Source organism: Chiroxiphia lanceolata, chromosome 16, assembly GCF_009829145.1.
Source record: "Chiroxiphia lanceolata isolate bChiLan1 chromosome 16, bChiLan1.pri, whole genome shotgun sequence".
Lineage (NCBI taxonomy): Eukaryota > Metazoa > Chordata > Aves > Passeriformes > Pipridae > Chiroxiphia > Chiroxiphia lanceolata.
Genome location: NC_045652.1, coordinates 6488578 through 6501540, shown reverse-complemented (window position 1 = coordinate 6501540; position 12963 = coordinate 6488578).

Sequence of the window (12963 nt, the reverse complement as noted above, 5' to 3'; positions counted from 1 at the left end):
TTCATTCATTTTTTCAAAGCATTTTGATGAAATTCTGTGTGGCAGGCTGTGTCTAATCCCATCTCTCTGCTAATACTCTTGCCATTATAGCATCAAGCTGAAGACCTGAGCAGTCTTGCAGGAGCTCATCAGGGAGAGCCAACCAGGAGCTGCAAGACCCCATTTCTCAGCCTCTCTCAAGCCTACCTTCAATAGGTAGCAAAGATTGAGGCCTCATTTAGTGCACATTATCACTGAACTAAACTGCTGTTTTAGTATTGATTTCAGTGGAGCAAAACAAGGCCCTTGCAGTTCTAACTGCAGCTATAATATATGGAAACTGGATAGTTACAGCTGAGGGCAAAATTAACTCCAGTATTTGGAGAGAGGGAGAAAGTTGTACATTTGCAATTATGAGGAACCAAAAATATTTTGAATTAGTCACAGGACATTCAACATCTTAATAGCACAATTTAAGACTAGCATAAATAGATTCTGTTCAGAAATTTGTATGCAAGACAGCAGCAAATAGGCTGAGCTAACAATCCTCTAGAAATATTAGCATTCTCACTGGTTTCAAAGGGTAGGTCATGTACATTTATGTGTTTGTGATAAACCACTATTTAAAGCTGAATTGGAAAAATTAGGTAGAAGATTATTTCATTGCTAACACAGGACTAATTTTATATCCAGAGCTGAACATCTATTTTCTGTAAGTGCCTCAAGTATCACTGGTTCAGTAAGAAAGGCATAGAGAAGCTGGGCATTTTGAGCAAACCCTTAGTGGTATTCCATGGCTGATTTCTGCTTTTGTCATACATTTTCAAACACAAGGTGTAAGAAATACTTCTGAATTCAAACGTACCCTTATCAGAAGAGAGCAATGTTTGTTCTGTGCATCACTCAATTCATGTGTAAGGAGAAAACTCCTGCTACAGTTTTGCAGAGTTCCAAACACAGCAATCTGAAAAAACTATTCCCAATGTCATGAACTTTTGCACAGAACTGATGTTTATTTATTTACTTTTATAAATTTGTATATGTTCAAATTTTCTGCAATCTTGAAATAGCTCCAAGCTATTTCTCCAATTTTTCAATCACAATCCCTACATTTAGGCACCAGCGCTTAATTGAGCATCTTGTGGTGGTACTTGAGTGATTTAAATGATGGCACACAGATTGTCAGCATGCTGCAAGTGCTTTGAAATTCACTTCCCACAAACATTTTTGTTACTAAATAGAGTTCTTGGTCTTGCATCAGTACTCAAAGGGCACCCAATCTCCCTGAAGCCTGTGAGATAGAACTCCAGCTGAATAGTCACAGAATGATTTAAAAATAATTATTTAAGCAGTCCATTGTATGATGGAACACAAAGTAGGATCAGATCAAGAACTGAATGTGCAGTTCCCCAGTGTCCTGAAAGCCCTTACTAACAGCAATTAGAAACTCTGGCAGCAGCAAATGGCAAATGTGATTAACCTTAAATGGAAACAATTTTATTAAACTGAAGATCTGATTAGCAACTGAACCGCACAATGCAGATTTTCCAGCAGGAGTTACAATACTACCACAGTCTATTATTTAATGCTGATATGAGTTAATTCATTTCCCCCTGTGAATGATGCGGCAAAGAAATTTTTTTTTTTTAAACCAGAGGTGTCCATCTTCAAAATAATTCCTGGTGGATTTATTGTTGCTATTCACTAGGCTGTGTTGGAAATGACATAGACCATTAGGAAAGAAGGCGGATGGCAGCTCATTCACACCGAGGGCTTCTCTTGTTTAAGGAACTCCTGGGGTAGGTATAGCAATAGGTATTGCTGCCCTTCCATTCTCTGTGATGATATTAAAAAATGTCCACAGTTTACTTCCAGTATTTTTTCTTCCAAATTGTCCAGCAGAATTAAAGGACAGTCCCTGTTTGAAAGCTGCAAGAAATTACGAGAACATGTGCAAAATTATTCCATAAATTCCCTACTTGTTTGTTTTTAAGCTGTTTGCAAGTTCTGAACTATCCAGTCAAGGTGTGACAAACAGAGGCAGAATATCTCAGCCAATGTCTAGTACAGTCACTGCTTTTATCAGCTCAGTCTGCACATCAGGCTCCTCCAGAGAATGTGATATACGTTCAACTCATGACACACCTGGAATCAAACTATTATGTAAGAAACCCCATGGATCTAAAACCACCACGCTCAGTTTTATGGAAGCAGTGAATGTAGGCACGGCTCATGGACATGGGAAGACCTTGGTCAATGTATAAAAACCATTAAGACTACATACTTCCTTCATTTATAATTTCTAGGGATGTTATTGCTCAGCTGCTCTTTCCAGGGCCATGTTTTATACAGCTGAGGGAGAGCTCTACAAAGAAGAGATTTTACCATGAAAGTGGGAGTTCAGCTAACACAGCACACCAGACATCCATCTCTATGGATGTCTGTGGGTGAGTGGAAACAAAGTCCTGTTCACCATCTTCTATAGGAAGTGAAATGCTTCTGCAATCCATCAACAACATAAAAGGTACATGCCTTTTGATGCTTCAAGGCTTGTTATCACAGTGCAGTGATGTAGACTTTGACATACTCTGCACTCTTCTTGTAGGGAATCCAATTTTTGTTTTGTGTTTGGGTGACAGTTGTTCGTTTGAATGGAATTTGAGAGGAAAGAATGGAGTGTTGTGTGTGTGGTGTGGGGATGTCTAATCCTCACTCTGGGTTTGTGTCATTATAGCTGATTCTTTTGTGAGGGAAACAATGTTCCTCTTCCACTGCCTTCCGAATTCCCCAGCCAGTGATGCAGTTCATGCAGTCCTTCTGCCACTGCTGCCCTGTGTCTGCTGACTCTCCACTTCCCAGCATTTTCTATGGGCAAAGAATCTCGTTCCTCACTCAGAAAGCTGGGAATGAAGCTCATTAGGATCTTGGCAGCATGAATGAAGCTTGTCATTTAACATCAGATTTCATTACAGCCTAACAGAAGATACAAATTTTCAGATAGGGAACCAAACTAGTGCACTCTATCATCTTTTTTCCCCCAGTTTTAGCATGCTTTTTGCATGTAAAGTAGAAGAGTTTAAAGCTCTCACTGAAGTGGTTTTGAAAGTAATCCTGTTTCTTCTGGATCTCCAACTTTACTGTGCTGCCCTCTTTCTGCCAGAAAATCCAAAGGTGCTTAAGGAAGTTAATTGCTAGGGATAAGATGCAAGAGTTGATGAATGACAACTCCCTTAACAAGGGAAATAACTTATATTTATGTATTTCAGTTATTACAAGGAACAAGATGTTTATGTTTGTTCAGCTTGGGGTTTTTTTGAGCATTTAGAATACAAGAAGTTATATGGACACCTATAGCTTAGAATAAATAGAATTTTGCAATTATTCAAATCACACTGAAATTAATCTTTTAAGAGTCTGAAGCAGCTTTTACTGTTAAAATGTGAGTATCTGTAATAGTTGAGCTGCAATGAGACAACCTGTAGTAATGAGATTAGTATCCTTGAAGTGATTTTCACTGATTGAACTAGATTGGATATGACTCATTTTATTTCAACTGCAGTTTAAACTCTGTATTTTTCTTGTGTGAGCAAGGCCTCAGAATTTAAAGTACACCAGAATGCAGTCTCACTCAGCCCAGCACATTCAACATCACTTGTTTTCAAATTGCATCTTTTTTTCTCGTGGGGTGGGGAGGTGTTAAATAAGTGCCGAGTCACAACACAAAACCCATGGTTGTCATCTCTACAGTCTGGCAGGAATGAACCTGGCAGTGTGATTCTAGTGGGAGAATCAATGCAAAAGTCCTCTCTCTTCCTTTGTTTCTTGACAGACACACAGATTTTTCTCTGGAGTTTCCTAGGAGTGAAGCAGACTGTGCTCTGAGCTTAAGGCCTGGGTGTGCTCTCTTTAGGGCCCTTTGCACCCTGTTTTGTTGGAGCACAGACTTCAAGTCCTTTCCAAACACACCAGTTCCACTGATGCAGTAAGTTCCAACTACAGATAGTAGAACTGCTGTAGAAAAGCACAGTTTCTGTCCTTTATTAAACAAAACACGTAAGTACAAAGTGTGTTAAATCATCAACTACAAAGCTGAGCACTTGCTAAAGAATGCTTGAGTTAAACCTGTCTTGGGGCACCTTTTTTGTGCAATTTGGGGGACTGTATTAACAGTTCAGATGCCTTAGATGCCTGAAATCGAGTGGGAAGAATAGAGGTCTAAACTGGTTTCAGCTGCTTGGCTGCGGCTCCTGCAGCCAACAGAGCAGAAAAATAACTGTGGCAAAGGCAGTCTGACCAATAAGCCAATTTTTCAGGCTTATGCCAAAAGAAGGGGCACTGCAATTTTCCCTGCACGCTGGATCATTGCCTGAGGTCCAAGAGCTGGTGCTGTGTGAGCACTGCAGCAGGTTCTGCACTGTCAGGGCTGATTTCTGTGGAAGGAGAACAGAACAGTTGGTTCTGTTGAACAGTTGGTTCTGTTGGTTCTGTTGTTGGTTCTGACTGAGCAGGTACTTGAGCTGACTGAGAAGAAGAAGCAGAGATGTGCCATTCCCATTAGATTTTCGTTAGCAGATAAGTGCTAGTGCTTTATACAAATGTCTGTACTTACATCAGAACTTTATACAATGGTGATTGTTGTGTGGATGGGGAATGACACCAAAAAGGCTTAAGCCCAGCTTATGAAAAGCTTGAAAAATTTCTCTAATGTAAAAAATACACTGAGCCCACAATGCAACCTTGTGATTTTCTCACGTACCGTGCTGCCTCGCTATTTTGGGTGGAAAATGGTTTCAGGTCATAACTAAGGAGTGTGCTTATACAAATAACTTGATTTTTTTATTTTTTTTAAAAAATTCCTGTAGGGCTTAAATTGATTTAGCTCATCTGTGGTCTGGGCTGTAGTGCTATCATCTGCTTTTGCTAGGGCATCACTGAAAAGGCCATGCTATTAATTTCCTACAGTCACCAAGCATTTAGAGTGGATAGCTTATTTGAAAAGGTTATTTTAGCTATTTAGGCTTGGATACTGGAAGTGCAGCTCATCCTTTTGCCTCCAAATGTTTTGTTGGACTGTTTCATGGAGTATTATTATTCTCTAACTCCTACAGTTAGAAACTGCATATGAGAGCTTTCATTTTATGATTAAACATGTGGAAAGGGTAAAGTATTTACCTATATAAAAGATCTTTGCAATTGTTTTGTTAAATTGAAAAGGCATTGTGGCTCACTGGAATTTCTAAATCTAAAGAGGCTTTTAATACATAAAGCCTAGTTTTCATGTTATTGAAGGGTTTTAAATGTTATATAAAACATTGCTAAGAAATTATGTCCTAGATACAAACTCTGCTTCCACGAACTACAAAGCTCAGTATGTGTCTGGGTGCTGCTGGCTGCAAGGCATTATCTGGGCATGTTTGATGGGGAATTACATGCCCTAGAAAGAAAATTAATAAAGACATCTGCTTTCAACTCTTAAATTGTCTCCCTAGTTCTTTCTGTGATTAAAAAGCACATTAATATATGCAATCCTAACACCTAAAATTACACATTCCATTTTTTTTTTGTTGTGTCCAGGCCTTTGATAACTCAAGCAACTCATGGGAGAGTTGTGGGAACCTCTGTATTATCTCTTCTTTTTCTGATGAGCTGGACCACAGTAAATAGACTGTGTAGAGCTCTGAAAACCCAGCCTGTTTCAAAGGACCCTTTCAGCTGCAAGCCATTATGTCATCCCTTCTCAAGAGCTGCCCAGGCCTGCAGCTCTGTAAGAGTTCAGAGTGTTTATCCTGGGTGGCTGGACAAAGTCCAGGACTTGGCCATAGCTTGGGATGCAGGATGAGTGGAACATGCACAGAGCAGCTGCAGGTGAGAACCAGGGGTGTGTGTTGGACTTACAAAAGAATTCCTCTTGGGAGGACTTGTCAGTAACACTGGAAAAGTGAGAGGGTGCTATGAAAAAAAGTATTTATATCCCATCCTTTAAGATCTAAGAAGATGTTTTTATGCAACCATTCTTAGTGAAATTATGAGCAAATTGTCACAGGATGTTGCATTCTCGTCTCCTGACTTGGAGCATGTCTCCTGCAGTCCTTTGTTTGAGGGATCACCACTGGAATGTAGAGTTTGCAAGATTTGTGATGAAAAGTTGCTTCCCCACTTTGTTCACTGTGGCATGGCTTTGATAAACATCCATCTGTGTGTGATACACAAATTCTTTCCTAAATTGCAAAATCTGCAGAGGCAAAGTTAAATATTTTTGACCCTTACGTTTCTTTACCCCTTTCTTATCTCTCTTTGAGTAAAACTTGCTTTTTCTGATGAACATCTTTTATCATCTTCATTTAACAGATAAATTCTCTTTTATCTGCTATTGTTACTTGGTATCATCCATAATAATTTTAGGGTTCAAAATACTGGCAAAAATTTCTTTTTTCTTTGGGACAAAAGGCATAGTTTATGAGAATGTGTATTTTTTAGTATCCCTTTACAATAAAGTTTCTTCAAATTGCTGTATCTATGAATGCAGTGTCCAGATAACCCTGTGGAATTTCCAAAGGGAAAGAAGGAGGAGGAAGGTTCTTGTACATGGTTTCAGGAGAATGTCAGTGAAAGCTGAATAAACTGAGATTGAATGTCATTGGTAAATGACTGAATTGCTACTTGTGTAAATCCACTTGTGACTATGTTACACCCCACTTCAAACTGTTTATTTTGTATCTACTGGAGATTAATCACTGAGTTAATGTTCAGTTACATGTTGATCAAGGGGAAAGCAAGACTACAAATTAGCACTGAGATTAGCTGTGGTCAAATGGCATTTTGAATTATTGAGAGGCAGCTGCAACCACTTTCATTGCCTAGGAGGGTAACATTCTGCACTACTGGTGATCTGGAACGCCTTCCTGGTTCATTTTTTTAAAAAAATTATTATAAATATTATTTCATGATCTTAAAGCAGGTCTCAAACTTTGGTGTATTTAGTGTTTCTTTGAGAGAAGATTGAGGAGCTGTCAGAGTAATCACCGTGCAGGAGCTGCACAGTAATTTTCTGCAAATAGGTTCTTTAACTCACAACCTGTGAAAATGCTGTTGACAGCAGGGATCCTTGAAAGTATAAATTCCCTTCTGAACACATATTTAACGGTTTGAAGAAACAACAGCACCTTGTGAAAGGCCCTGCCTAATGGAAATAAAGGAGTGGTGCTGGGAGATGAAGCAGAACAAGGTTGTAGGGCCAGAGTCTGTTCCTCCCCTGGCTCTCATGGCTCTCCCACAGCAGACCCTGCAGCCAGCCAGGGTTGTATCCTGTGGGATGGAGCTCAGGAAGAGCTCCTGTTGTTCCAGAGATGGGATGGCATGGGAACACAAGGTGGAGGAGGAAAGATGACTGAAGGATCCACAGCTAGGGTAGGAATAATATCTCATGGATGGTGGAAACAGGAAAGTGGAATTAAGTTCAACTTTTATTGCCATGCCTCAGTTACTGGTAGATATCATAGACTTGTGTCTAATTAATGAAGGAGCTAAAGAGAAAGAGGGCAATGGTGGTTCTGCCATCCTGACGCAGATGGAAGGAAGAAAAAGAGAACTGGGTTCACATATAGGGAATAGGTTGTATCTTCTGGAAGTATTCTATTTCTAGAAGTTTAAAAATAAAAAGGAGCACAGGTGATTTGGAAGATAAAACTGTTTTGTAACAAGCCAGTAGATGTGGGCAGCTACAAATTGCTCTTGCTGCTGAGGAAAAAACATCCTTGGAAAGGATGTAGAAATTGATTTTAAAAGTAATATGTGCAGTAAAGTAATAGTTGTAGGAATCCAGTGAAACACTGCCTGTCCTAATAAATCTTTGCTGTCTATAGTTAGTATTTTGTTTGTCTTTTCTTTTGGAAGTTACATTTCAAATGCAAAAATAATTCTTCAAGTTGATGTTTTAAAATGCAGTTTTGCCTTTTCTTGATGCCTTTTTTTATTATTTTTTGTGAGCCTGAAAAACCTGGACCTTGGGTAAAGGAATCTCATTTTTCGCATAAGAAGAAGCATTAGTTCTAAGAAAACTCTTTGCTAGAAAGTGGAGCTGTGTTTAAACAGGGCAAGGAGTGGTCAAGGAACTGTGTGACCTGCATGCAGCACTGCCATTATTTGGCAATTTATACAGAATAAAATAGGTAAGAGAATCTGCAGCTGCATAATCCATAATCATTAGTAGTGATTTCTCTTCAACAGACACAAGAAATATGTTTAAATTATATTACTTAATAAATACATCTAATATAGCAGATTGAAGGTGTTGGGTTTTTTGTTTTGTTTTGGGTTTGTTTTGTTTTGAATTTTTTTTTTGGTTGCTTTTTGTTTGTTTGTTTGTGGGGGTTTTATTGTGGTTTTCTGTTGTTGTTGTTGGTGGTGGTTTTTTTCTTTTGGGGAAGAAGGTATATATAAAAATGCTTAGTTACCTTTCCCCCCCAGGCTGCAGGAGCATCTGTCCTGTTTGCAATCTTTGCACAGAGTTAACAATATTTCCTGCTGCACAGACAAGGCCTGGACACACCGGCTCCTCTGAGCTGTGTGACCTTTCAGCCAGAGGAGCAAACCCTCACAGATCCTGTGTGGCAGTCAGGGACACTGCATGTGCACTGGCACACAGGTTCCAATCTAATGAGAGGACAGGGGAGCCAACGTTCCAGCCTCTGGAGTTGAGCAGAGTTTGCTTTTCATTGCAAAACAAGCAGCAGCAGCTTCCCAACTGTTGAGCTTTCTGGCAGCAATGTGGTCTCTTGGCTTTTGCACAGGCACAGCTCTTTCTGCTATTCCTCCTGTGGTCACCCCAGTAACTAAACCCTGAGCACCAGCATGTTGCAGCAGGAACGTGCTCTGACACATGCCATGGAAGATAACTGGTGCACAGCCTGAGTAACAGCTGAGGAGAAATGAGCAGAATCACAGCAAACACCTCAAAAGGTATCTCTGAGCCCCTCCTTAACAGACAAGGGCAGTTCTGTTTCATGGGAACCCAGAGGAAATGCAGAGGGACAGGAAGGCAGCAGGGTGCTATTTACTTCCTACAACCCTCAACCAGAATGTGTTAACATGTATCTTAACATCCTTTGTGCAGCCTCCCTTTCTCTGGGATATGAGCAAACGACTTACTACCCCTCCGGTTCCCTTGTAGAGAAGACAGACACTTATCATGACAAAAGAGACCACAGATACCTTGCTGACTTGAGTAGTGGGGATTTGCAGGGGTGCAAAGTGTACCTTTATCATTTCTAGTGCAGATATTTAAGTACCTCTTATCTGCTTCTCCAACTGCATGCAATTTGCTATGGGCAATTCTTCTAAACTGAGGCAAATCCTGCCGTGGATTGTGCTGCCACATTCTCGTGAAGTCTGAAGTTATCTGGATGTCTCCCAGGAGGTTCATTCACGCAGGGCAGCAGCCCCAGAGAGGCCCCAGGGAGATCCTGCCATGGGGAGCCTCATGCACTGACCAACTTTAGCAGCATGGTGAGGGTCAGGAGGTACACTGATGCTTGTGGAAATATAGCTCTGACAGATAAGAAAAGCATAGAGGTTCCCCTCTCCCTCAAGTAGCACATTTTCTCATGCTTTCTCCAGGATTTTTCACCTGCTTCTTTTAGTGTTTGTCTTGTACTTCTGTTGTGAGCTTCAGCAATTTTCTGGGGGTTTGGCTTCCAGCAGCACCCTGGCCTTTCACTTAAAAGGACATCTAATGCTGTGTTGCAAATAAATGCATGAAAAAAGACCTAAAAGCTGATGCTCAAGTCCTTTAGGTGTGCAGTGCTGCAGCTCTATCTTTTTGCACCATCATATTTCTCAGATTCCAATTTTATCTAATTGAAGGGGTAAAAGATGGTGTTGTGATGTCTAGTTGTTACCTGGGAAGCCTATTTGCATTATCCTGAAAACTCAGAGCAGCTTTAAGTAGTATATCCTGCAGCTTCCAAGGAGTCATTTGTATTTCCCAGTTTGCTTTTGCACGGCTGCTGAAAAAGCAGAATTGCAATTGCAGTGTTGTTAGCCACAGTCCTGACAGGGCTGTTATCACCCATCCAGCTTTCCCTGGATAATTGGGAATTCAATGCAGCTCTTGCTGAAGAAAGAGTTTTTTGAGTTGCACTGAGATTTCATGAATGCTTCAGAAAACCACAGCTAAAAGCATCCAGTGTGCTTGTACTGAAGCAAAGACAAGCAGGTTTCGTTCTTTCTTTTCAGGTCAGTGATCCCCAGAATAATAATATATGGTTGAACACACAGCCTCAATTCCAGAAGGATGATACTGCAGTTTAAACGTTTAACACTACAGTATTACAAACTCTAGCCTCCACACAGGGCTGTTGTTACTCAATTAAAAAAGCCCAGCAGCAGCAAGTTAACACAGCAGTGTTTATTAATAAGTAAATTCAGGCCCTCCTACGAAAACAAGCACTGATCAGTGCTTCCAAAAAAAAAGAGAAATGTTTGAATCTATGTAATATTTCATATCTACATCCATTGTCTACCCACAGTGAGAGGGGGAAGTAAATGATGCCGGGTGAGTAGATTCTTCATGATCTGTGCCAGCTGTCTCCTGCTCTACAACATCGCTCCCTTCTGGCACACTGATCCTGTCAAACTGAATGTGGTGGAACTCAGCTTGGTGGGCAACTCAAAATCTGCCACAACCTTATTAGTCTGAATTTGGGAAATTAGTAAAAGTCTTTGGAGGAAATTTATACCTGTTATTAAATCAGGGAAATTGGATACTTTTTTTCCCTGTGATTTTTAAACTGCGACTTGCAGCATTGCAAGCTGACTGCTCCCTCTGACAGTTTCAATATGCTGTCAGGGCTTCTGAAATCAAAACCTGATGGGGAGAGGAAAGTAGTATTTCATAATATCTATCCTTTTTTTCTTCTATTCTTGACCCAGAATACAATAGCTGACCGGCAGAGGAGTGTTGCACCACCAGCTGCAGTTGTATGTTTTTTCCTGGAGCACTGGAATCAGCCTGTCCCTTTGAGCATTTCTAGAGAGCTGAGTCTGGAACCTCCTGAACTCTGTGACTTTCAGGAATGTCTGTAATTGAGCTGTGTGTGTACAAAGTGTTTGGAGATTCTTTATGATAATTCCCAAAGAATGAATCTTGTGCAATTTCTGAAATAATAATTCCAAATATACTGAGTTCTTGCACTCAGGTTATCAAATTAGAAAAAAACCTCAAAAGCCTGAACCTGTGGCAACAATAAGACTTGGCAGACTTGCTAGGTAGACACAGATCTCTGATCCCAGTCTGATGTAGGGCTCTTTCTTCAGGGAAGGCACAAAGTATAGTGGTAAGGAAACACAATTCCCACCGATTTAGTTTAAAAGACACTTCATTAATTTTCATTTTTCTCCACAATAACTAATTGACTCACATTAAATGAAACTCTTTCCATTACCTCCAAGAACAACAAACAATTCAGTCTGTAATAAAAGCTGACCTAAACCCACACTTTTATATAGCACTGCAAAAGATGTTCTGTGGGAACAGGCTTGAACCGGAATAAATGCAATATTTGCTCTATGCCTTGCATGCAGAGTCTGCAAGTTGATTCATTACTATAATAAAAAAATATGCTGTCATTTCTTAGAATGCTCATGGTAGGGCACTCAGGATAAAAATTAGATGTGCCAGCAGGAGATTAACCAATTTGTCCATTTTAATTCATTTTCTTAGGTGTATTTCACATTCATAACCGATTTGAAAAATATTGACAGGCTGACAGTGAATTAAAAAGTATGTTGCATTGCCATTATTCCTTTACATGGGGCAATTAAATGCTGATTTCACACTGATTTAACATTGCTCTTCTAGGCTGCTCTCATAACTGACAGTTCTGCCTTTCCTCTGGGTATCCAAACCCAGTGTCTGAACTGATCAGGAATGGCTGCACATTGAACAGTTTGGGCATTCTGGAACAAATTATTATTTTTAATGAACAATTTCTGTAACTTCTACCTCTGCACCTGGGTGATTTTTAAATTGGTCTTTATCCCTTCTGTTTTTTTTTTAATGAAACGCTAATAAATAATGGACTGTCCTATTCCATCTGCTCAGAACACAATCCCATAGTAATCATCTGCCACAGAAGAAATTCCATATTCTCTTCTTATTGATTCACCTCCTCTTGCAGCTGTGGACTTGGCTTTCCCAGGTAATTTGCTGGAGGTCACCTTTGTGGGCTCTGAGTAAGGGCAATTAATCTTAGTCAGTGGAACTACTTGCTCTGTTACAGAGCAGTTCAGTAAAGGAATAGGAATCTAAGCTTGGATATTCTGACTGCCAATGTTTAATGCTACCAGCTGTCCCCTCATATAGCCTTCTTATTTTCAGGTACTTGGGGGGTTTCAGCTATTTTCTCCAAGCCTGTAAGAAGACCTGATGTATGTCTAAGAGAACTTACTGCTGGAATAAAGCCCAGGGGTGCAAAGTAGGAGTTGGGGGAGCGATGGTTGTAAGCAATGTTATTGCTTCACTCTCACAAAGAGCCCTAAGCTTGTGTAAAATGAAATTTAGCCCGAATTTTCCACAGTGTCTTTAGTTTAAATGCCAAAAAGAGTGCCTTTAGTGTATATCTGTTTCTCTATAGCACTGCTGAGCACTTTCTCAAGTTCTGTAGAGCTGTTAACCTTAAAATGATTTTCTTCTAAGCGTCATTTCCTCTTCACACCAGCTACAAGCCAGTTCACAGCTCAGAGCACTGCTTGTTCACTAGTCCATTGGAGCTCACTGTGCTGAGGTGAGAGATGCCCTCGTTGGCATTACTTGAAAACTCTTCCTTTCACTCTCAGCAGTGTCATCACCCAGCTCATTTCTTCTCAAAGCTCCAGCTGCAGCAGGCAGAGGAAGCAGCACTGACACGGAGCAACCCTTGCCCTGCAGCACATGGGCCATTCTTTGCTCTCCTCTGTGAAAGGGTCAAGAGTGAACAGAAATGTGAT